Below are 12,050 nucleotides of genomic sequence, written 5' to 3' on the forward strand. Positions count from 1 at the left end.
GCCATTCTCTCTGGAGTCATATTTTCTTCCCTGGCACAAATCCTTGGTTAATGCTACTTTAGTAGAGAGGTTTTTGTTTTGTTTTTGTTTTTTTTTAAATGGGAAATTTTAGTCCATGTGAAAGTTACAAGAATTAAAATAAAAAAACTTCACAGAACTGTACAATGCAAAAAGTAAACAAGGGTGTTTATAGACTATAGATCATAGTATAATTTTTTGTTTAATTTTTTAATTGTCTTTTTTTAAAAAGCTATAGATTACAAAAAATGTTACATTAAAAAATATAAGAGGTTCACATATACCCTCTCCCCCACTCCTCCCATATCAACAACCTCTTTCATCATTGTGGCACATTCATTGCATTTGGCGAATGTATTTTGGAGCACTGCTGCGTCACATGGATTAGAGTTTACATTGTGGCACTCTCCTCCAGTACATTCAGTGGGTTATGGCAGGATATACAATGTCCAGCATCTATACCTACAGTATCATTTAGGACAATTCCAAGTCCCGAAAATGCCCTCACATCACTTCTTCCCTCTCCCTGCCCTCAGCAACTACCATGGCCACTTTCTCCATATCAATGCTACTATTTCTTCCATTACTAGTCTCAATAGTTCCATAGTAGAATATCAGTAAGTCCTCTTTAATGCATATTTTATTCCTCCATCCTGTGGACCTCAGTGGTAGAGCTGACTGCACATTCAGATTTATTTTTTATCTACTGCAAAGATTGTAATTAGGTTGTGATTAAATTTTCAGGTGTGCAAAATTTATACAAATCATAACCTGTTCAGTGAGAGTGAAACTCAGTCAAGGGAAGAGAAGTTATAAACTTTAGTGCTGCTTATGGTTAATGAAGTATAAAAATGTTTTTCACATGACTGGCTGATTGGTGACTGTGCAATTATGGAAACACATTAACTCTAAGTATAGTATGTCTTGTAAAGAAAGGAAAATGTTTATGATTACATGGTTAGCTAAGACATTGTACAATGAGGTTTAAAAACAAGAAGGATGATACATTTCTCTTAGGTTATTGATACTTTTGAGTGTGCTTTGCATCCTTACCACTTTTGTATAGTTTTATAAGTAAAGCATTACAAAGCAAATAGTATTTATTCATGTATGAATTGTGGAGTCCTTTATAACATTTGTATTATAAAGAAAGTAATGAAGGGGGTTGGAGAGGAGTTAGCAACTCAGGTTCAGGAGTCAGAACTTGGCTCAAATCCTGACTCTTTCATTTACTAACTTTGTGGCCTTGGACAAATTATTTAATCATTATAAATCTCTGTTCTCATCTGTAAAATGGAGTTGATAACTATATCCAAAGGCTCTGGGAAATCAAAAGATAATTTTTTGTAACTCAATTGGCAACAAAACCTGAACTAGAGTGAAGAGAAGTTATTTATAATCCTTATTCCATTTTCTGTGCATCTTTATATGTTTTGTGGGAGAAATATTAATATATTTGACTAATATATGCTGCCTCAGTGGGATTGGATGCTGGATATTTTCCATTCATCCCTCCAGATTCACTATCTACCTTTCTCCATCCTGCTTTGTGCCTGGAAGATTGATATTCTACAGTCTGTGTTTACAGGGTCCCTTGCCCTCTGTTTTCTCATTGGGTTTGGCCAGTGGAAGCCATTGGCAGGAGAATGGAGGGACAGAAGAGAGTGAGGAGGAACATTTTTTCACCCGGGTCCTTCTCTAAGGGGTTGCCAATAGCTTGTTTTTAGATTGAAGGTTTTAGCATCTGAAAGATGACCCACTGCACTCCTCATCAGCACCTTAATCTTCAGGTTTCAGTAACAGCTCCCTCTCCTCACCCTTTCTAACCCTAGGTTACTGAATTATCCTTTGTGTTTTCTTTATACCTTGCCCACATCTTGATAAATAGAACCTTTATTAAATTTTCCTCAAATTATCCTAATTTTGTGTGTCATCTAGATCCTCCTGGTACCCTGAAAGATGCAGAATGTTATTAAATTTGTGAACTATGTAACTAAGTTACTTTTCTTATACATCCACACACATATTCACACACCTGTTTTGAAATCTGAATTGCATCTGGTCCCAAGGGTTTTAGATAAAGGATTGTGGAACTGTATTCTAAGGGTGTTAGCACAGAATTTTTACCATAGTTAATAAATTGTTACTCTGTTCAAGACATCCTGTTAGTGTGCAGTTAAGCACAGCACATTTAAATGATCTGGAGATAATGCTACCAATACCTCAGTACTAAAAAATGAAAATCATCATTGAACTACAAATTTAAATACAATTCCCCAAAGTTGGAGAGTAATTAAAGTAAACTAATTATAGTAAACTTTTATAGTAAAGTTTATAATAAACTTTACCTTGTTACTTTCAAGAGGAAAAAAGCAAGATTAAATTTCATTTCCCCCTGATTACTTATTTATCAATAAAAGAAGGTTCATAAGGTAATCCAAGATGCCTTAAGAGAAGGGATGGATGACAGTTGTAGCATTAACATAGCTCTAAATTACTTCAGTTTCTCACAATGCTTCAACAAGAATAATTTCAATCCTCTAGCTTTTGAATTTGCATCTGTGTATACTATTTATTTTCTAGGTAGCTGTTAGATGGTGGAAAGAACACAGAATTTAGGGTAAGTTTGGCTAGCTTTGGATATCTGCTCTGTTCCTACCTACTGACTGAGTGACTTTGAGCTTGTAACTTGACTTCTGTAGTTTTTTCTCTAAAATGGTGGTAATAACACATATCTGTCAGGATCATGGGTAATAAATAAAATAACTATATGAAATCATCTAGTATGGAGTTAGGCTTGTAGTAAGAGCTTGTGTGTTTCTTAAACTTAATCTGTGAACACAGCAGCTAAATAGAGGATGGTATGTTCCTGGCGTTGACCAGTTACTGCAGCCATGCCATTGCTGCTGTGGCATTTGTATTCCTCATGGACCTTCCCAGAACTTCCAGATTCTTCTTGTGAAAGTCATGGCCAATTTGGGACTGTTCTCAGTACACATCACTATGACATCAGAGCAAGTGTAGAGTGGTCCATATAAATTTTGTGAATTTTGAGAAGCAAGGGACTGAACAGAATAAGTGTTTTCTTATTCATTTGTAACTACACATTTAGTTTATGCTTCCATTAATTCACAGGTATTATATTTAATGCTTTAATATTTAATATTGTTATTAGTAAATATAAATAATAACTATTAGTTCATATGAGATAGGCTAGTAAATTAGGGAATCAATAGACAGATCTGGAATCTGACAGGAAAGCCACATAGCCATGAAAACCCCACAGGATGGCTCCTGGAAGAACCTTTGGGAACCACCATTTGAAACAAGATTTCCTCCAGAATAAAGGAGAAGCCATGAATATTTTCCAGGGGCCTTATCATTGGGCCCTCCGGGGGGATTGAGGGGTGGGGTAATCAATCAAAACAGCAAACAATTGTGACTCCTCCCTTGCCATTATCAAAGGGGTGGAATAATTAATGCTTTAAAAAGCAAGGGCAAAAGCCAAACTACCTCTGTTCTAGCCTTTTCTCCCCCTCCTCGATCAGCACACAAGTAAAGCTGGAGATTTGTAATCTGTAATGGGGAATTGTAGTCTGTAAATCAGCCCTCTTTATCTCTTCAGCCCCTTCCTTTCTACCTGGGACCCATAATCTGCTATTTTCTTCCATTTCTCTTCTCAGTTCCTTAATAAATTACTGGCCTAACTAAACTGGCTTGTTCTTAGATTTCATTTTTTATAGCTTAGCCAAGAACCTAGAGTAAATCTGGCAACACATACAAGCATGATACAGTCATGATATTTTTATACTTCACTATAGTAAATTTTCACTTTTCCTAATGAAATTTCCCAACCATTTTAAAAAAGGGATAATAGTAGCACAAAGAATTCAGTGCCATAGAGCTATGCAATTTTTAGAGTTGGGCCAGAGTTTAGACTCTGAGTATTCTAGTAGACTAAAGAAAAAGAAAGTCAAATGTAAGATTCCTAGGTTTTTCTGTTGCTTCCTGGTACCAAGACTTGAGAATAATCTGATGATCTCATAAAATGACATACTACATTGAGAATTTTCACAAGCAATTTGAATCGAAAAACCGAGGCTTCAAAAATAAGTTTAAGCTAAATATAACAAACAGCCTTGTTGAACCAGATACCCTTGTGAAAGTTGGTATATATTATTGTGATATAACTTTAATAGTAATGATGGAATGAAGAGAAATAATTGGCCTTTTGTCTAATATTTTACTATGATAGCTAGTAATCAACTCTATGTAGATTGGGAGATCTCAGGAATAAAATAGTTTAAAAAGGTTTTTCTTTGACAGTTAAAATAAAATATTGTATTTGAAATAATCTATGGTTATGATTATTAAGATAAAATGTTGATAATTCCAAATTAAAGTTTATTTTCTTTTTTAAACCATGATATTTTATCCTCAAATTCATATTCCATCTGAGAAGGCTGAAAGTAGATTAAAAATATTAATAAAACCAAGCACATTCAATGGGATTATGATTATCATATAGTTCAAAGAAATTTTCATTGTGTCCCCTACTAATTGCTATTTTTTTTTTTTTAAGATTTATTTATTTATTTAATTCGCCCCCTCCCCTGGTTGTCTGTTCTCTGTGTCTATGTGCTGCCTCTTGTTTCTTTGTCCATTTCTGTTGTCGTCAGTGGCACGGGAAGTGTGTGCGGCTCCATTCCTGGGCAGGCTGCACTTTCTTTCGTGCTGGGCGGCTCTCCTTACGGGTGCACTCCTTGTGCATGGGGCTCCCCTACTCAGGAGACACCCCTGCATGGCACGGCACTCCTTGCGCGCATCAGCACCGCGCATGGGCCAGCTCCACACAGGTCAAGGAGGCCCAGAGTTTGAACCGCGGACCTCCCATGTGGTAGATGGATGCCCTAAACACTGGGCCAAGTCCGTTTTCCCTACTAATTGCTATTTTGTGCACACACAGAGTTGTCTTATTTTAAGACAGTTTTGGCATTTGGGCAATATAAAAAATTAAAATATACCTATATCATTTACATAGACCAATGTTAAGACATAATTAAATAGTGAAAGAAGGATGTGAGTTAGTTGACTTTAAAACTATATTTGTTTTAAGCCTTTGTTATTTTTAGGAAGAATATTCCACAGTTTAAGAAATTGGTAAGTCATTATCATGACTATGGTTTTATTGTAGTTTTAGCTACCCTTCATGGGTACAAAAAGGCCTTTTTCATGGCAGAAGTCATAAAAGAACAAAACAAAACAGGAGACCACCTAATACCATCCCTTTCTTCCAAGAAGCAGCCCTACTTCAATTTCTGCTTTTGTTGATTTTTCAGAGCTTTCAGGCAGTTGTTTTTTATGTTTTGTCCAGTTTATACTTATCTATGGGCCTTTTACCACAAATGGGCATGATTATGTATCTGCCTAGACTCTTAAAAGCTTTTGATATTGACATTCAGTTTTTATTTTGCATTTAACCTATTGTTATCTTAACTATTTCTGCCTAAGTAGTTACCCAGCAGAATTCTGATAACCATTCCAACTCTTTTAGATTCTGTAGACATTGCTGACATTGCTGCTTTATTTTTTTATAGCTACCTTACAGCAATAGAGGGTTTTTTTTCATTTTTGCATCTTTTGATGAGAATAAACTGGTGGTTTTTTTGTTTATTTGTTTGTTTATATATTTATCTTGGGATGTGAATGGGTTTTGGAATGAGTCTTGAGTCTAGTCTCAACTTTTCTGTAAACTTTGCCAGCTATTTAACTTACTTCAGCTTCCATTTCCTCATTTGTAAAACAAGGTAATAATCCCTACCTTACAAATATGCTGTTTTGATGTCTTGCAGTTTAAGGTAGTTGGTATACAGTAAGGGCTTTATAAATGATAGGTGTTATTGTTAGACATTAATTCCTGACTTATTCTCAGTTCTTAGATTGGGGGAACTAGATTTTTTGCTCTATAATTTAACCTTTGAGTTTCTGAAAGAAATTGAGAAGGGTTTTTAAGAACAGATTGGAGTTTATCTTTGGATAATCAAATTAAGCCTTTTGTTACCAGATTTTGTCTAGGTTCTTCACTATGCTGCAGAAATAAATTTCAAGAGTGTGTTGGGTGAGTTAGGCCAGTGATTTCTTAAGGTAGGGAGGAAAGAGAAATGGGAGAAAATAACAGATCACAGGTCCCAGGTAGAAAGGAAGGGGCTGAAAATTGATAAAGTGGACTGATTTACAGACTACAGTTCCCCATTATAGGTTATAAATGCCCAGGTTTTACTTGCATGGCAACCATGGCAGGGAAAAATGGCGAGAGCAGGGTGCAGAAGGCAGGAACAGGGGTCCAAAAGCAAGAGAAAGCTCATTCAGGCCTTGTGTCTGCTTTTGAACTGTTAGTTATTCCACCCCTTTGCTAATGGCAGGGGAAGAGTCCAGCTGTTTGCTGTTTTGATTGATTACCCCACTCATCAATCCCCCATGAGGTCCCAATGATAAAGTCCTTGGGGAATATCCGGGGCTTCTCCTGGCTTCTGGAGGAATCTTGTACTGAATGGCACAATCTTGGGGAGGGTCTTCCAGCAGCCATGTTGGGGATTATTGATGTCCACGGTGACTCTGCCAGGTTCCACATCCATCTGTTGATTCCCTGTCTTACTAGCCGGATTCATTTTGATATGATTGAGAATAAGATTAAATTCAGCTTCCAGAATTCACCACAAAAAATAAGCAAGAAGGACAGGTGATACCATTTTAGGTGCTCAGATATTATTACAGGTTTTACTTGCCCATGTAACGAAAATGTGTTCAGTTTTGAGGAATTGCATGGGTCAGAAAGTACTGAATCTTAAATGCATATATGTCTGGGAGGGGTTTATTGATTACTTGCTGTATGTCAGGCCCTGTCTAGACATGGCATAGGAGACAAAGATGAAGAAGGCAAGAATCTTTTCCTTGAGGCGCTCATGCAATTGGGTGATAGCTCTAGGAAAGCCCTTCTGGAAAGTGGGGCTGTGTGAAGTAGTACAGCAGTTGCTCCCAACTCTTGCTATTAGGTCTTGTACCTGGAGTTTGCCTTGGACCCCGTAGCAGATTCGGCTTTATACGGTGTTCTAGGCTTAGGTCACAAGCCTTCATCACTTACTACTTCTGCCCTGAATATGCTTCAAGCCTACTTTTATTGCTGGTACTGCTGTGACCTTGTACCCTTCTGACCATGTCATTAACTTCAGTACTACTAACATTTGTGTGCTCTGCAGGCCTAAGTCTGATTTCTCCCTGTAATTCCATGCCCTACCTTGATCCAATCCTGCTTCAGACTTCTGTGCAGTCCCCATTGACTTGGCCCACGGCTTCCTGACCAGAGGCAGGATATTAATAGCTCTAAATGGACGATTAGTGTGCTGAAAGCAAAATCTTCCCCTTAGCTTTGTATGCTATCCAGAAATTATTGAATTTCCTGAGACTGTTATTACAAATTTCAGATACTTCCAATATTTGCTAATAATTTTCACAAAACATTGTATCTGATTTGGCATATCTCTTTTCAGCTCTGATTAGAGCTCATTTATGGTAAGGCTGCTTCTGCCTTTATCTCATCAGTATTTTCAAGGGAGGAGTAATTTTTAAATATTCTGCCATTTTTTAAATAATTGAACATGTGTGGTATTTACGACTTACAGACCAAGCCTCTAATTTTGCTGCACCACCACACCAGAACTGAACAAACTGATATTTTATAACACCAAGATGCTATTGAATAATTAGGGGTGGAGCTGGTACAGGTTCCTTCATTAATAAACATTGAGGGATTAAGCAGGATGGGGATGGGTACCAAATAATCAGGGAGAATCACAAAGTTGTAAGAGATCAAGGCCTGTGGAGGAGGGGGATACCAAACAAAGGGTCAGTCAGTACAAGGCTTTTCATATAGATATTAAACAGAGGAAGGTAAATTGGTTGCCCTTTAATTCATATACAAAGCTAAGATCTCTGGAATAATCATGACAATGACAGGTTTTTAGTTGGAAATGGTCATTATAAAGGATGGTGAAGTCAGTCTAGCCAGTTTCAGATATCAGCCTTAGGCTGTTCTATAATTTACTGGACTTCCTTTGGTGGGGGAGGAAGGACAGAAACAGACAGGATGCACAGCAATACCCCTAGAACCATCCCCAGGAGCCAGGCCTCCTGCACCTCTTCAGCTTCTCAGCTCAACCCCAAATGGAGCTCAGTTTCCCCTCACTCAGCAGCTCCCTGCTAGCTGGGGAGCCCGTACCTGTGCCATCCTTTGCCTCCAGGACACATGAACCACCTGTGGCTGGCCATCCCATCCTGTCCCCTGGGTGCTGCGGTGGGCACAGAGCTACCCAGCTCCCTTCAGTTTCAGCTTCGCACCCTCAGAGCCCTGAAGTGGAGTCCGAGGCCAGCCCATCCTCCACTCCAAATGTCCCATCATGGGCTAAGGTCAGACCCTGGGCGGCCAGGGAGGAGCTTGGCTTTTGGCTCAGGATACTTCGAACAGAAGCCAATGCCATTTTGTCCCTCCCCACGAACACCCAAGCCCCAAGGAAAGTGTAAATATGAATCTGTGGAGGTTTGGGCATATTTTATACAACAATCACAAGACAGACTTTTTGTAGGAGTTCCCTGAAAATAAATACGTCTTCAAATTCAAACCAAAAAAAAAAAAAAATTTACTGGAAGTAAAAAGGCATCTATGTAATGATTTAGTAATCATGTAACTGAAGGTTAAGAATTAGCAAATAATTATGATTACTGAAACATTATATAGATGCTTTGTAAATTAGCCAAAAGGGTTAATATCTGAAATTACTAAAACCGACTAGACTGACTTCACCCTTTGTATGAGGCCATTTCCAACTAAAATCCTTCCATTGTAATAATTACTCCAGACAGATCTTACGTTTGTATATGAACATTTCTGTTGAAAGGATGACCTCACCAACCTTTCTTTGTTTGATATCCATATGATAAACCTTGTAGCTCACCTTTGCTTTCCATATCCCCCTCTCCTGGATGCCTTGATCTCTGATAATGGTTGTAAATTTTTAACTTGCTCCTCCCCCATGTTGGCACCCAACCCCATCCATCCTGGTTCAACCCCTTAATGTTTATTCATGAAAGAACCTGTGTAAACTCCACCTCAATTACTCATTAGCATCCTGATCTTATAAAAAAACTAGAATTTCTGTAGATTCAGGAGGCATTTTTAGGCCAGAAGGCCACTGTGCTCCATTGCTTGTGTAACCAGTAAAACTCTTTCTCTTTGAAACCTTGGTGTCTCAGGAATTGTCTTAAATATGTATCAGAAGAAAAGAACCCACTTTTGCTTCGTATCAATTATAATTATTTGTTAATTCTTAACCCTCAGGTATACTTTGAAAGGGGAAACTTAGATCAGGAGACTTTTAGTCTGTAAACATAGCTACTTTTAAAAGCACTTATGAGAATATTATGGGAATTATAAAATCTTATTCATCTAATACTCCACTTTGATATTTAGCCTTATTTTTCAGTGTTATGTATTAACATGTAGTTATTCTCTTTGAAATAGTATATTCATTTCTTTTTAAGTGTACTCAGCTTTTCAAATATGATTCCTACAGCCTCCTGTACATTGAAAGAATGATTACTAAAACTTTTCACTTTGAAGTACAGTACTTGAAATCTTCAGATCAATATCACCTTTTAAGCCTTTAATACAACCTTGTTTATGTCAATCAAATCACAAGTGTAATTTGCTAAGGTGGAAACTACTTGTTTTCAGTACAATTATAACAGTAATCAATCATTATTTTAAAATATAGGCTTTTATCATGAGATTTTATATGGATATTGATTTCAGTTTTCTGTGTTAAAAAGCTAGTGGTCACAAAAACAAATATTGTTTTTAAGATAGTTGTTTGAAACTTGGAATGCTTTTTCCAAAGGACAGGTATTACAACTGATAGGTTCCAGGCCCACACACAAAAGTCTATTCAAACCATAGTACAGAGCAGGAAATGGTACCTTAATGGAGGCTATGAATTCTTAATTACCTGAAATCGCTCTAAGTCCTGAGAGTAGGGGAAGTTTGGCATGGTTGTGTAAGCTATAGTATGTATGTGGGTAGGGTGAAAGTGGGAAAAAAGGATGCTGATCACTTCAGGTGGGGTTTAGTCATAGAGGCTTCATGGATTAGGGAGTTGTGAGCATCAGGGAGTGAACAGAGAAAAGTTGTGGCCTCTAGAGACAAGCTGCAGCAGGGATCTTGCCTTTTTCCTTAGTAAGGCACTTATTGGTTCTACAGGATCAATACGGAACAGTGAGGGTGCGACTCCTGGCAGAAGTCTTAGCGACAGCAGCTATTGTGTATATAGGATCTTTGTAAACTGAATTTTGGTAAGTCAGGGTTTGCTGGGATTTAGATGTCAATTTTACATTTTTAAAAAATCTGTGGTCAAGGGCTTTAAATTTTTCCTTTGATCTTTTAAATTATTTTAATACCCCCCATCATATACTATTTTTTTAAAAGATTTATTTTATTTATTTCTCCCCCCTCCCATTATTTTGCATTTGCTGTCTGCTCTATCTGTTCGTCGTCATCTTGTATCATCATCTTGTTGCATCAGCTTGCCATGCCAGCCTGTCATGTCAGCTTGCAGTCTTGCTCATCTTCTCTAGGAGGCACAGGGGACCGAACCCAGGACCTCCCATGTGGTAGGTGGGCACCCAATGTTTGAGCCACATCCACTTCCCTACTATTAATTGCTAATAAGAATCACATCCTTTTCCATAATTCTCCAATGACTTTAAGATGATGGCTCATTTTAAGCAGTTTTGATATGATATTTCATGTAATTACAGGATTTCCCAGACATTTTTATTGACTTTCAATAACAAGTCTTTTTTAAAATATCCCAAATAATTAAAACTCTGACCTAGGACTTTTTATTTTTTTTAAAACCTGAAAAAATAATAATTATTAAATGTATGTCATTGTCATTGCCTATGTAAAGTAGAAATAATTTATGCTTAAAAATTCCTCAATAAAATTACCTATCCTTTTTATGTTAGTCTAAATCTTTCATAATAGTCTAAGGTATGATATAATTTGGAAGTGCCTTGGAATAAGACATTGATAAAAGATTCTATTAAATATATTTAAAAAGTAGACCATATGTAATTATATGCCAGTATGTCTCTTCTTGGTTCCAGCCTTTCATCCAACTGTGAGGGTGGGGGGAAGAGGAGGAATATAAAACTTCCCATATCAAGATTTCTTTTATCTTCTTAGCATGATAGGCCATGCTCAGGCTGAGATAAACTTATGTTTTTGTGCTTTCTTTGTAGGAGGTGGGAGGGGTTTGAAGAACTGGTCTGAAGACCTGGCTCAAATCTTTTGACATCTTAAATGTCTGATTTGATTAATTCATTTTGAAAATCTTCCAAGTGTTACTGAATTTTGACTAGGTTCTTGACTCTGCAGCAGAAATGAATTTCAAGAGCATGTCAGGTGAGTTAGGCCAGTAATTTATTCAGTTAGAGAGGGAAGAGAAATGGGAGAAAATAACAGATCAGGGGTCCCAGGTAGAGAGGAGGGGGCTGAAAAGTGATAAAGCAGGCTGATTTACATACTACAGTTCCCCATTATAGATTATAAATACCTAGGTTTTACTTGCGTGGCAACCATGGCAGGGGAAAAATGGCAAGAGCAGGGCGCAGAGGGCAGGAATAGGGGTCCAAAGATGAGAGAGAGCTTGTTCAGACCTTGTGCCTGCTTTCTGAACCATTAATTATTCCACCCTTTTGTTTATGGCAGGGAAGGAGGTCCAGCTGTTTGCTGTTTTGATTGATTACCCCACCCATCAGTCCCCTAGGAGGGCCCAATGATAAAGTCCTTGGGGAATATCCAGGGCTTCTCCTAGCTTCAGGATAAAGTCTTGTTTTGGATGGCAGAATCTTGGGGAGGGTCTTCCAGCAGCCATCTTGGGGTTATTGATGTTCACATTGACTTCTTGCCAGGTTCCACA

The 12,050-nt window shown here is 37.7% G+C and overlaps 1 protein-coding gene across 4 annotated transcripts in view; it reads left to right on the forward strand.

Moving 5' to 3' along the window:
* Positions 1 to 12,050, forward strand: part of MACROD2 (mono-ADP ribosylhydrolase 2) — a 2,160,736-nt gene that overhangs the window by 199,380 nt on the left and 1,949,306 nt on the right. The gene's annotated exons all lie outside the window — the stretch shown is intronic.

Source organism: Dasypus novemcinctus, chromosome 24, assembly GCF_030445035.2.
Source record: "Dasypus novemcinctus isolate mDasNov1 chromosome 24, mDasNov1.1.hap2, whole genome shotgun sequence".
Lineage (NCBI taxonomy): Eukaryota > Metazoa > Chordata > Mammalia > Cingulata > Dasypodidae > Dasypus > Dasypus novemcinctus.